The following is a 14686-nucleotide window of genomic DNA, read 5'->3' as shown; positions in this document are numbered from 1 at the left end:
AAACAAAACAGTAACAGTGGCAAAGACAGCCCTGGCCAAAGCCCGGCAGCCTCAGCAGGTCTCTGGCTTTTGTGCCAAAGACAGAATAACCTCAGGTTCAGATGTGAGAAGGTGAGATATAGTGCCTTGAAGAGTGAAAAACCAACACACTGTCTCTAGTATTAATTGCTGATTCCATTATGGCCGCACAAATCACCTGGTAGTAACCTTTTTGTTTATAGTTCGTGCAGGGGCACGCTGTGCAGCCTGCGTCACTGCTTTAGTTATTGTCTTTCCATGATGCGCTTGGGGAGCGTGTGCTTCCCTGCAAGCACTGTGGCAAGTTCCCGCAACCCACCTGCTTGCATGCACAACTCCTGCTTCCTGCACTTGAGGGAAAACAGAATTATTAACCCACAGAGGAATGGCATCCTCCTGCCTGCTTGCCAGCTGAAGCGCAGTGAAATTGCTGCCAAGCTCCAAACTGCAGTGCAACTCTCACAGCGGCAGAAACTGCACAGAAACTGCAGAAATTAGGAGGAAGTTTTTCACACAGAGGGTGGTGACACACTGGAACAGGTTGCCCAAGGAGGTTGTGGATGCCCCATCCCTGGAGGCATTCAAGGCCAGGCTGGATGTGGCTCTGGGCAGCCTGGTCTGCTGGTTGGCCACCCTGCACATAGCAGGGGGTTGAAACTGGATGATCATTGTGGCCCTTTTCATCCCAGGCCATTCTATGATTCTATGATTCTGCAGGGAGGTGGGATGCCAGCTCTGAGCCACCACTACTCAGATAGAAATCTGGGGACCATCGTGTTGTAACACATTCCAGCCTGTGTGACTATAAATGACAGCAGGCATTAAAAAGCTCAGCCAGAGTTTTTATTTAACACAGGGTGACTGAAGCATCTTAATGACATAAATAGGCACTGTTAATACTTAGTGTTACCCAATTGCTGAAGTAGGTTATAGTACTTTTTAGTTTAACTGGGGATAGCCCAATGTATAAATAAGTTGTGGCTATGTATAGCTAAGCACAAGGATTAGAAATCAGCTTAGTACAGAAGTAGATCCTGAGAGACCGCTTAGGAAACAGAAAGAGATTAACTGGGCTGAAATAGAAGAGCCCTGGCGCAATGACAAACCTGACAACTGTGGGAGTCCCTACATAGGGATGCCTACTGATGAGAGCAGCCTGACACCCATCAAGTTTGTATCATTTCCTACTTTAAGACTAGGGCAGCCCTTAAGACTTACGAGATAGGTAAACACTCCACGAGACAGCATTGAAGGTTAAATTACAGCTGACTCTGAGGGCATACACCAGGTACTAGAAGGTGTGTGCCAGATCCTCACCCTGCCCTGCATTCAGCAAGGTGCTCCCTCTGCAGCAGCAGTTCCTGGAGGTCGGGATGTGTGGGATTTGTTTGGACTACGGGAGCAGCCAGTATCCACATGTCTTGGGCATTAAACAAGTAAAATGATATGTGCACGACACAGTTTTTGTGAGGAGTATTGGAAAAAGCACTGGGACTGTTAGAGCAGAACGCAAATGATGTGAAAAAAATACAATTAAAACAATTATTTGCTTTTAACTATTTAAAAGAGAAGTTCTGAAATGCTTACAAAGCTGAGGATTGAAAGAACTGGGAGCAACTATGATATTATTTGACATACACAGTCACCAGGATCCAGCCTGCCACGCATTATACAAATGTACATCAAAAATACTGCCTTTCCCCACCAGCTGCCAGCCTTGCTGTTAAGTCTGAGACAAGGAAAGTGGGAGGAAACAAAGAGAGCACTGGTCAATAGGAAAGGCAATAGCCAGAGCAGGTCAGCATCACCATACTTCAAACCATCCACAGAATGAGCAAAAAAGACTTTTACATAGAATTTAACAGAAAAGGAAATAGCTCTGGGGTCCTTTGGGGTCTTTGATGCAAAAAAGAGGCAGCACAGGAAAGAGTATGGGGGATTGGAAACTGTAGTTCAATTCTCCACCATTGCTGCAGAAAAGAATGGGATTTTCTTTGGAGTATGGTTGAGCACGTTTTCCAGACAAGCTCTGAATAGCCCTGAAGCTTTTTGTGTGGCTTTATGCTGCCTATAGATTTATCATCCAATCTGAGGCCGTGCTCATGATCTACACCACAATATAGTCTGATTCTCTGAGACCAGCTTGGTTTTTAAAAGAAAAGGTCACAGATAATACTTAACTTGCCCATGTTTAAGTTTTTTCATTTTTATACTTTTAAAACTCCTTAGAACACCTTAAGCTAAATTTCCAGATGTTAGCATCAGTTTCTTGCTGCCTTGATGCCTCAATATTTTATTTCCTTTTTGAAACCTTATACTATTAAAAAAAATTGGTTGAAGACTGTTTTTTTTTACCAAGCCTGTTGAGTTGAGCATGAGAACCTATGTCTAGAAATGCAGAATCCTTTATAATAAAAGACCAGAAAGCGTTGCCTGCGTGAGAACATAATGAAATATGACAATAACCACAATGGAAAAAGTGGAATAGATTTACAGTTTTAAAATAGCATGCATGATACAAAAGTTCATGGATCTATTTAAATTTCAACAGCAAAGATTGTGGGTTTTTTTCGTTAATGAAAAATGCATTCATTGTGGCTTTTAAGCGCCTCAATTTAGAAGTTGAAGGCAGTCTTTATTAATAGCACATGTCACCCCTGCACAGGAGATTCTTGTGGCAGATTCATTTGCTCCTAAAACCGGCAGCCTGGGCAGCAACAGGGATGAGGATGGAGCAAGAAGTACTTGGCTAGTGGCTGGTAGGCATGCTGGTGTAGGTCTGGGGACTCCGGTATGAGTTTCACAGACACTTCCCAGCCATTGGGAGGGATACTGGCACAGTGCTCAGGGAGCAATGCGCTGTTCAGGTCATCTTCCTGGCTGCCACTGCCAGGAAGTGTTTTCTTAGGCCAGGATAAAAATCTTATCTTTCACAGAATCATAGAATTGTTAAGGCTGGAAAAGACCCTTAAGATCATCTAGTCCAAACATCAGCCCATCCCCACCATGCCCACTAACCCACATCCCTCAGTGCCACATCTACACATCTCCAAGGAGATCTTGAACGTCTCCAAGAATGGTGATTCCAGCGCTTCTCAGGGCAGAGTGTTCCAACATCTCACAGCTCTTTCTGAGAAGAAATTTTCCCAAATATCCAATCTTTCCCACACTTTATTCCAAGAACTCCTGCAGCACAGAGAGATGGCTGGCAGCTTGGGACCGACACCATCACTGCAGTCTCTCTGTCTCTCTTGTTATTATGTATGAATGCATGTCAACCTTTTCATGGAAATAGCTCACGTGAGCCAGGCAAACAGAGCACATACCCCATCTCCCATTCTGAGAAGGCAAATAGCTGCCAGGAAAGCCCTGCTTACATATGTGACACTGAAGCAAGGAGTAATCAAAATAAATGCCCCAGAGCACTCGCTGCCAGGAGCCCAGGGGGATGCTGCGTTCCCAGATCGCAGAAACACAGAATCATAGAACACCCCAAATTGGAAGGGACTCACAAGAATCACCAAGTCCAACTCCTGGCTCCATACAGGACCATCCAAAAATCAGATCATATGAATGTGTGGATGTTCATTCTCCCCTTCTTTGGAGAAAGCTGCCCTCCACCCCATATCCCACAATGCCACTAAAAAGGAGGCTACATCTTGGGAATGGCAGCAGGCAGACTGAAAATTCTTGTCTAAAGCCCCTTGTTTAAAGAAAGGCAAACAAGAGAGAAAAAGCAAGGAGGAAGCTTTAAGAAGGGTATCATCCAGCAGCAGAGCATAAGGGAAAAGAGCCCAGGGCTACGAAGTGCCTGTCCCTCTTGTTGCCCTTTGAAGGAATGTGAGGAATGCCCACAGCTGGCCTGAATCTCACACAAAATGCTTATTTTTTCCGCTTATTATAAAATCAGTGCTGGAGTGATCCTTGGTCCTACCAGAGGAACTTCGTCCCATGCTGTATTTAAAAGGGCAGGATCCCTAGTTACTGGTGGAGTCTCTTAAATGAGCTACAGACAAAGACCGGCAAATGATAATTTCCAGCTGCCAATGCATCCAGTACACAGAACAGAGCTTCATGAGCTATGACAGCTCTCTGGAGAGGGGAGAGAGATGCCAGAATTATAGAACCCCTTCACATGAATCATTTTTTATAAAGTTTCCAGTGGAAACATTTTGGCACATCTTACACGTGAGAAGCGCATTAAAAAAAAAAAAAAAAAAAAAAAAAGATTGTATGAAATATGTTTCTGCTTTTCAAACTTTCCCTTCTTCGTGTGTTCCCCTAACAGCCCTGTGTGTGCCACCAAGCAGCCGCGAGGCAGATCTGAAATAGCTCAGAAAGCTCCAGGATCCAGCCTGGGGATTGAGGAGAGGAGGGAAAAAAAAAGAAAGCAGCTCATGGAGAGGACACCTGGCCCAGGCCAGCAGTCCCCCCTGGCTGTGCCACCTGGGTCTCAAGTACTGCACGTCTTCCTATGTATGGCCCAGTGCTTGTTTGCCCATACCCAATGCAGTACTGAGGTGATTCTGCAGTTAGTGCATGCAACAGGAATGTTAACAACACGATAAAAGCTTGAGACATATTTTTTCTTTCTAACCCGCTAGTGCGATCCAGATGAGAACTGCCTGTACGATAAAAGGCCCATAGTGCCATGTGCATGATGCTATCCCAAATGTATGCATCGTTCTCCAAGACTATCCAAAAAGTGAAAAATGATCTCAGGTGCAGATATTTCTTTACATTATTCCCCTTGTATACCTTCATTTCTTCTGTCATAGGCACTTTCTGGTACTTATGTAAACAGTTCAGCAGATTGCAGGTCTGTCAGAAACCCAGGAGTTTGGCACGACAGTATCCTTGCATCCCCACTAACACAGTCCTCATGGACCCAGCTGCTGATACAAGTACGAATAAGGATTGCTGTACAGGAAAACTAAGCTTAAAAGAAAGAAATGATGACAGAACGTGAGAATAATTTATTTAAAATATCAGTACGCTGTCACAACAAAAACAAAACACTCTTCCCTTCTTTTTCTGTTTTTATTTTTATCGACAAATATGCTTACATGCAGTGAAGTGTTGCACAGCTGCCAGCATCTCAGCTGATGACTGTGCACATGGGCTTACATGGGCAGTGGTGAGTGTGCAACATACAACTTGTGCAGAGTTACAATAGCACGCACACAGAAAAGCTCAGCTGACAGGCAGGAGTGCTTTGTTCGGAAGACATCTGTTTTTCCTTCAGTGCTAATAGACCATGAAAAGAAGAATCTGCTGGCATCACAAAAAGTGTAGGTAAGATCTGATCTACACATTGCAGACCATATGCAGGAGTGTATGCAAAAATATTTGTGCACAAATGGATATAGAGCTAAGTTTTCCATTACAGCCCAAGTTGGGTATTAGGAAAAATTTCTTCTCAACAAATGTGGTGATGCATTGGCACAGGCTGCCCAGGGAGCTGTGGGAGTCACGGACCCTGAAGATGTTCAAGAACCATGTAGATGTGTCACAGAGGGGCATGGTTAGTGGGCATGGTGGGAATGGGCCGAAGGTTAGACTAGATAATATTAGTGGTCTTTCCAGTCTTAATGAGTCTATGATTCAGTGATTCATTTTATATCAGAAAATGGAATTTCAAGCAACCATATGGCCATAGAAATAAGTATGCACTTGATAAAATCATCATTTTGGGTGGTCTTACTTGCTTCATTTTGAGTGTGCCATTTACTGTTTCTGCTGCCAATGGCTTGGATTCCTACCCTAGGAGTTCTCCGTCCTTTGGTGCAGCAGATACCACACAGTACTGCTGGCTGCAACAGCATGTACACTCCAGTTTGATGGGTTATTTTTGGTTCCTAAGAGTATACACGATCCTAATCAAAATCATCTGTAGCAAGTCAAGTGCGCTTGATTAATTCCAATGAGGAAAATCTGAGGACATATAATTTGTTTTATTTGATAGAAGTTGAAAACACAAAGCTCATTTCTAGAACACTATGGTTTGTCTTTCTGCATTTTAGCTGCAAGTACTGACAAGCTAGGAGCAGGATTTCTCCACTGCTACTGCAATGGGGCTATTCTTGTGGTTGTATATTTGTGCCGGGTTCTGCAACCACATCATAGTTTGTCTCTGAGGCCATGAAATACTTAGAGGGATCCTGACATGCATTTGGATTGCAGCAAATTGTGTGGGTCCTCCATTAAAAAAATATTGAGATGTCTCGCCCCCCACTGATTTCAGCACCCTGTACATCCGACAGGACCAGGGCCACAATCACTGGCTGCAGAGATACAGAGTACAGATGTTTGTACCTGGCTGCAGGAGAGGTGCCAGCCCCAGTGAGCCAGAGTGATGCTCCCACAGCAGTTTCTTTCCTGCCAGTGCAGGGCTGTTCCCCTCCTGCCCTGCTGCAGAGGCAGTGCTTGCATGGAAAATCCACCACTGCTGTCTGACAGTGTTCTGGTAATCCTGTTCTTCACAAACAGAAGATGGTTGTCACTGCAGCTTGCACAACAGCTCATAGTACCACTAACACTTTCCTGCCTCAATGTTGCAGGGTAGGGAAGGCAGCACTGGAGCAACTATGCTGCTAAACCTGGACTTGGGCTATGCAAGGAAATGTAGGGGAAAAGTGGGCAGCCTACAGGAAAGGGCAGTGACTATAATAATATTGTGTATAGTAATGTAATAGTAATATAATATTTGATAATAGGCAGTGACATCAAGCACTTGTGCAAAGAACAGTTTGCTTTGGTGCCTATATATTGCTGGGATTACAGAAAAGGCAGTGCTTATATCAGTCCTATATCTGGCACTTATGCAGTGAATGCAGCTGATAAAAAATTACATTAGAAAACATTAGATTTGTTCCAAAAACAAATGTATGATTTCTTCAGATGCAACAAAGGGGGAATTTAGTGGACGGTGACAGAACAGGCTATCAAACCCCACCTGGTCCAAACATACACCTGAGAGCATATAGGGTGTAGGATTTTGCCAGGCAGTGCTCTAGGTTTCTTCAAAGCGTGCACTGCCTGTTCTCCTGAGTGCCATTTCTGTGTCTGTGGTTATCACAACTCTCTGAGATTCACATACTGCTCACACTGATGGGTGCCTTCTCTGTCGTGACAGTCCGGTCCCTTCGGGATTCCCAGCACACATCTCAAGTATTCAGCAAGACGCACGTAGCAAAAGACATTCAAACTAGCAAACAAGCAAAACAAACAGTAGTTATTTCTATCCAAAAATAGCCAGAAGATGAATTCCAGCAAGTTTTTCATGGCAGCCTTGTGGACAGAGCACTCGTGCAGGAAGTGGGAAAGCAGCATTTACTTCTCTCCCTAATTGGAAGGGACTCGGACTTGCCTGTTGCCAAGGCTGTTCCTGTCGTCCCCAGGGACACAGTGCAGAGCATGGGGCTGAAGCTCAGGCCTACTCCTCCCAAACAAGACTTCTAACTATTAGTAACTACTAGATGCTTTTATATTAGACTGTACATGAATATCATCACTGCAGTGTCTCAGTTTTGGCAAGAAGTTGCTCCCTATTACCTGCAATTTGATAAGTCGGTGGTTGTAGGATGCTCTTAAGAAGAGGAAGCTGCAGGGTTCTTTAAGAAGGATATCCTTATGGATTAGCAGCATAAGGATCTGGTTGTTTTGCAAAAGTTTGTCCTTGCCTTCTGAGGAGGTCTCTATTTTTAAGGCTAAAAGAGAAGGAAAGATAAAAGAAATAGCTCTCATTTGCACACAGTGTGAGTCATGGCTTACTCACTAAGGTTAGTCCTCATGATACTTGAGGGTGCAGTGCAGCTGAATACACGAACCCCAAGGCCAGTTATTTTAAAGGCATTTGTGAAGTCTCTAAGTGAAAGGCTTTGGGGAATTTCATGCCTGCCTTCCATCTACACACTCCCCACATTGCTGAGGGAATACCTGGCTTCAGTTGAGGAAAAAACCAAATATTTTTGTTTGGTTAGTACTTCCAAGGGAACAGATTCTAGGAGCCAACTAGCAGCAAGTTTTCTTGTCCATCAAATTTAACATGCATTTGTAAGTCATGTGCCTTTAGTCTTTGTGTTTCCAAATCTAAATGCGACCACCTGCTACAATCTCGGGCTCTCATCATCATCAGATTGAAGAGCCTGTTCCAAACACCATTAGGCTTTGTCACTCTCCTCCTGATCCTTCTGTTTTGCCTTCTCAATTACTTTCATCCAATCTACCATACCCTCTTTTGCTGAAATTAAATTGTATTGATGGAAACATATCACATGGGCAACTCAACTGGAAACAGCAAGGAGGCTGCACTCTGAGGCAACATTTTTTGCCCTTGCAAGAGGCAAGCCAAGACTCTCATTTGTGTCTTAAGACAGCTTAGTTGAGCTGCCTCAAAATCTGATCAAAAAACTTTGAGTTAAATATTCCCCATTTTCTGGAAGAGGAAAACCTTTGGTACTGGCAGAGCTGTAGGTGTTTCCACGTCACTGCTGTTCTAACAATGTGGGAGAGGAGCAGTTTGTGCAGAGCCCATAGAGCCCAAGCACCTCTCATGGGCCCCAGATTTGGGGTGTTTCTCGGCGCAGTGCAAAATGACTAACGTTTTCCTCAACTGCATTAGTAGTGTGTGTTTCTATAAGTAAAGCTCTTGGCCCAAAAGGAGTCCATCACAACTTTTGGTTTTGGAAATGTCTATGTTATATCGGCAGTGATAGCAAACAGAGAGCACAGCCATCCTGATTAATTAAACCCCACACGACACCTCCTAGCAACCAAGGGCTGTTTTTCTAACACTTCTTGCTAGGACTTGCAAGAGCATAACTTAACCACACGGGAATGCACTATCTCATTCTCATGAGCTCAGAAGTCTTTAAAGGAAACGTTACCTACCAGAAAGTTTTCTGAGATGCCATCAGTGGCCAAACAGACCCCATGACCAATAGATGGACAGGTCACGGCAGGTCAGAAGAGAAGGTCCTATGCTGGATCGTGTGTTTACAGTTAGCAACTCTCCTTTTGTCCCAAAAGAATAATGAAGCCACCCAGCCAGACCCCAGCTCCAAACGTATTCCCCACTGCAAATCATAAGGAATTTTAGAGCACAAAATCAGTGCTTTTCTGAAAACCATGTGAAACACTGAAATCATGTCATTGAATCCATACAGAGTAAGTTGTTGACAAAAAACCTGAGATGTGCCCATCTGAAATGCATGGTAATTTCCAGTTTTCACAAGTTTTTGAAATCCTGATGTACACCATCTATACAGCAGCAGCCTCCAGTAGCACTGCAGCTTTCAGCAAGAAGGTTCCCAAATCTACCAGTGACCATAATGTGTCATCCCACCCTAAATCTGCTTTCAGCAATACTACATCAAATCCCTCTGCTTGTCTTGCATTGGTGGGTTATGAAGGTATTACTTACATCTGCAACCCCATGCTTTTAAGATGTATCTTTTATTGAAAAATCTTAGCTAAGCAAAGATAGCAGAGAATCATTTCTGCATCTCAAAGCATGAGAAGGAAAGTAGATGGCTGCCACTGCTGAGATCCAAGCCAGGATGTTCTTGCGGCCAAGAAGGCCAATGGTATCCTGGGGTGCATTATCAAGAAGGTGAGGTCTACTCTGCCCTTGTGAGGCTACATTTGAAGTACTGTGTCCCATTCTGGGCTTTTCAGTTCAAAAAAGACAGGGGACTTCTAAAGAGATTCCATTGGAGGGTTACAAAGATGATGAGGGTCCTGGAGTATCTCCCATATAAGGAAAGGCTGGGAGAGCTGGGTTTGATCAGCCTGGAGAAGACTGAGAACAGATCTGATCAGTGTTTGTAAATATCTAATGTGCGGGAGGCAACTAGATGAGTCCAGATTCCTTTCAGTGGTGTGTAGTGATAGGACAAGGAGCAATGGCCAAAAACTGAAATGTAGGAAGTCCCAAAAAAATATGCAGAAGAACTTCTTTGCACTTTGGGTGACAAAGCACTGGAACAGACTGCCCAGAAAAGTTGTGGAGTCTCCTCCTCTGGAGATATTCAAGACCCGCCTGGATGCTTACCTGTGTGATCTACTGTAGAGAGTTGCTGTAGTGGGGATTTGGACTGGATGATCTCCAGACCTCTGCAATTCTGTGATTCTGTGATTCTGCAATCAAGGTAATTGGTTTACCTAGAGGAAATGACTTACATCTAAATGCATACTCACCTGCTGTGCTTTACCAGCCTCAGAAGCTCAGCATGCATGCTCTTTGCTGAAATTAATTAACAAGAGAAGCAGAAATTGGTATTGTCATTAATTAATTTTCAACACTGTTACAGGGAAGCCTAAGGAGTATGTTTGTGACCACTAGGTCCCCAGGAAATAGGGCTATACACAGAGGGAAACTATTCAGGACCCTGCCTGGTGTCATAGACTTGAGCACTGGAGTAGCTGGACCAGCAAATAACCACAGGTTAAATTTGGAGACAGCATCAAATTTACCAATGATTATTTTAAAAAAAATCTGTTCTAAAACTTATAACTGATACTTGTTTAATTCTAGAAACTTTTCTTTTTAAAATCTGCATTTTAAAATATGTTTTATTGACATTAAGCTCTTCTCTGGTACTAAGAGGAACGTCAAACTGACCTGGGAAAAGCTGCTGCTTCTCACTCCAGTCAACACCACATTATCCATTTACAGTGCTGGGGATTCCTCATCAGATTTTCCTCCTCTGCACTGCACATCTTGCCAGTAACCACAACGCCACATTTTCTACATCTCTTCTCACATATACTTCCAGCAGCACAAACGTGCAACACCACTCCTAAAAAGGACAGGTCATTAACTAGTGATAGCCTGCCAAAGAATCACTGCAGGCCCATCTCTCTCCACCTCTCCTCACAGGAGAGGGACTCCAGGCCCTCCAGCATCTTCATGGCTCTTTACTGGACTGTCTCCAGTATGTCCTTGCCTCTCTTGTACTGGGTGTCCCAGAACTGGACCCAAAATTCCAGGTATGGCCTCCCCAGGGCTGAGCAGAGGAGAATGATCACCTCCTTTGACCTGATGGCAACACTTCACTAATACAGCCCGGGGCTCTGTTCACCCTCTTAGTAGCACGGACACATTGCTGACTCATGTTCAATTTGGTGACCACCAGGACCCCCAGGCCCTTTTCTTCAGAGTTGCTCCCAGCTGGGTGCCCCCAGCATGTCCTAGTGCCTGGAGCTGTTCCTTCCCCAGACTTTGCATTTCTACTTGCTGAACTTCATGAGGTTCCTGTCAGACCATCTCTGGCTCCCAGCCCTCTTAGATGGGAATCTGACGGAATTCAGACTGGCTTCCACAGGATATAAGGATGATGCCAGACAGCTCTCCACAGCAGCAAATGAGCCACCACATCAGCATGGGGGCTGAGCCTCAATGCCAGTATGGGGGTCCCCAATAACAGCATCCCCACAGGACCACCCTGGGCACAGGTGACAGCTGAAAACCCCATGGCCAGGCCCACGGCTGTGGGACACTGGAACAAACCTTGGGAGCTGGGCACAAGGACAAAAGGTAGCCTTCTGTTCAAGGTAACACAAACATCAGAGCTTCTTATCAGCACCATTGATCGGTACAACTGCTGTTTGTTACAAATCACATTGTGAATTCTTTGAATCGGAAGCTGTAACAACAAAGGGCCATATGTTTCCTGCTTTTGCAGGTCATGTGAGGAGTTGGAGCAGGAGAAGAAATGACTCTGAATACTGTGTAGCTGAAAAAAAGCTAATTCCCCACCACCTTGGAACTGACTTGAGCCCCAGCATGGGGCACCAAGCCCAACTGCAGACCCCTTACCAGCCACAGCCAGCCCTGCACAGAGGAACTGAGGAGTGCCAAAGGAGGTCTGCACTTTATTCCCAGCAATATGGTATTTTATTCCCAGCAACTCATTTCCAGCCTAAGCAAATCTGCTCAGTGTCTCTCTTATCCCTCTTCCCAGCTCCTGGTTGTTGTTTTTTTTTTTGCACCCTGACTTATTTTCCTGCATATGCCCCATGTTTAAAGTGCAGAAAACTGCAGTGTGAGTATTCCAAGAGGTGAAGAACACCATTTGGAGAGAGAGGGCTCCTACTGAAGACATTCATCAGGAAGCCTGTCACATCCCCAGGAATTGCCAGGAGCCAACACTTCAGGTACAGAAAACCCCAGCAGGAAAGTATGGCAGCATCTCACATCTCATGGGGGAGCTACCTCCACATGGACCTCAAGCCATGTCATTATTTATCTTTGCAGCCACACTACTCATCTCCCACAGGAGAAAATCTGCAGAGGCCATACAGGATGCAGCTAGATCCAACAGGCAGAAAACTTGGTGGGAATAGAGTCTCCAGGTTCAGAAGAATTTAGTTGTATTCCACCTGGCAGCACAATCACCTTCAGCACCCCTAGCACAGGACCTGCTGCTGACAGGGTGTCCAGGGGCTGGACATCAGGTAATGAGTTGTAACTTGTTTTTAAACCTGCCTGTACATCAGTGCCTTTGGCAGAGGCTGAAAGTTTACTTCTTTCAACATGAGCTCTCATTAGTCCCATCTCCAGGCAGCTCAATAGGTTCTCGTGAGTCTGGAAATAGAAGAGCAGCAAATAGCTTTGGCTGGTGGTAAACAGTTTCCACAGAGGATTTCTGATCACCAACCTAGATGCTGCAGAACAAAATGGAAGCAGCACTCATTTTGACAGTTATCAGTGGCACAGTGTAACTGCTTTGTTTTATTTCACCAGACCTTTCCTCATAACCTGTCTCAGATGCTGCTTTCTTCATTCTTAGAAAAGCCCTTCAGATTCCACCAGCCAGGAATCAACACAGCAGGGTTCGGCTTCAGCACTGTAGCAGATGTACCTTAGTGGGATCTGTCCCATCCACATGGAAACCACCAGAGGTGGACCTGAGGCTGTCATGCATGAAGACAAAAGAAGGACAACTCTGGAGAGAGACACACAAAGTCTCAGAGGTCTTTCCTAGCAGCCCTCTTTGTCTTTAATCTTCCCTTCTCAATGAAGTGTAGTTGGGTACTCTGAAGATATGATGGCTTGCTGGCATGGAGAGAGTATTTGGGGAATGCCTATCTTGCTTGAACTGGCTGTGATGATTCAGAGAATAACAAAGGGCTGAACTTCAGGCATTGTTGCACTCCTCCTATTCAGTCCTTATTGAAGAGTTGCAAGAGAAGTGTGGCCTGAAAGATATTTTGTGTGTGGTCTCAAGATTGTGTTGTGTAATGGTAATGCGGTAAGATTTTGTTCTGCCCCATAGGACTCTGTCTCTCCCAAATGAAACACCATGATCTTGGATCCTGATGTGATGATTTGAAGTGGACAAATTCAGTAACAGAGAGAATTGGGTTCTTCCATGGTCTTAACCACCGCTGAGAGCATGTCTGATGGTTTATAATGGGTTGTAGTGGAGCAACCTCTTTGGACTATTATGATGCACTGTGATTCAGATAAACCCTTGGGCTGCTTAAGTTACTTATGAGACCCTACTTTTGTCTGCTAGCCCTGGAAATTAAAAAAAAATAGAGCAGTTCTATGCAGTCATTTCTTCCTTTCTCAAAATCATGTTGCGGAGGATGCCAGACTTGCAGATGGAGGTGCTGTTGACTCTGCAGGATGCCATCGAGCATCGTGATGCCTCATCAGTGCCCAGGATCCATAGCCCTGTGTGAGGTGACAGGGGAGATCTGGGTGCCTCCGCGCAGAGTCACAGTTACCCACGGCATTAGCAGACAGACACAAGAGCGCTCCCAGCCGCTTAATCACAGTGGCAAGACTTTGGCAGAAAAATACATACCTGAGATCACCCCGGAGACTTGGACAGACTGTGTGGGTGTTGGACTCGAGGTATTTCACAGATCAGTCTGTGGCCAGGCAGTGGCTGTAGGAGGGCACGTTTTCAGGCACCCACAGCAGCACCGGGACTGCACTGGGACAGTACTGACGCAGCCGCAGTGCCTGCACTCGCTCCCCTGACCAGGCATGGCTGCTGCCCAGATGTACAAACCATGCTCTTTTACGTCAGTTGCGAACCCATCATTAGCCACTGACGACAGAGCTGCTCACCGGACCAATGCACCTCATTCATTTGAATGCAGAATATGCAAATCAATGCAAAATACAGACAGCATTCCTTATTTCTGTTTGGAAGAAGCAACAGATTTCACCTTAGCGCCTTCCTGCAATTCGGTGCTTCCCTCGCTCTCACAGCAGAGTCTGCAGCCTCCCTAAATCCTTGGGACCGTGCACTGCAACGCTACTGTGAGCAGCTGCTGCCACCCTCAGGTCACCCTCGTACAAAAACTCGGTTTGCCTTTGGTGAATGCCGTCACTCCCAGAACTATAGAACAGAAGAATCATAGAATGGCTTGGTCTGGAAGGGCCCTCAAAAATCATCCAGCTCCAACCTCACTGCCATGGGCAGGGCTGCTGCCCACCAGCTCAGGCTGCCCAGGGCCCCATCCAATGTTCCCTTGAATACCTCCAGGGATGGGACACCACAGCTCTCTGGGCCAGGGCCTCACTGCTCTTACAGTGAAAAATTTCCTCTGAAATCTAGTCTAAATCTTCTCTCTCTTAGTTTAAAGCCATTCCCCCTTGTCCTATCACTATTCACCATGTGAAAAGTCTGTCCCTCTTCTGCTTATA

The sequence above is a fragment of the Centrocercus urophasianus genome, unplaced genomic scaffold (assembly GCF_019232065.1).
Source record: "Centrocercus urophasianus isolate 14NV4802_14NV808 unplaced genomic scaffold, USGS_Curo_1.0 seq_11, whole genome shotgun sequence".
Lineage (NCBI taxonomy): Eukaryota > Metazoa > Chordata > Aves > Galliformes > Phasianidae > Centrocercus > Centrocercus urophasianus.
Note: the sequence above shows the minus strand (reverse complement) of the source record.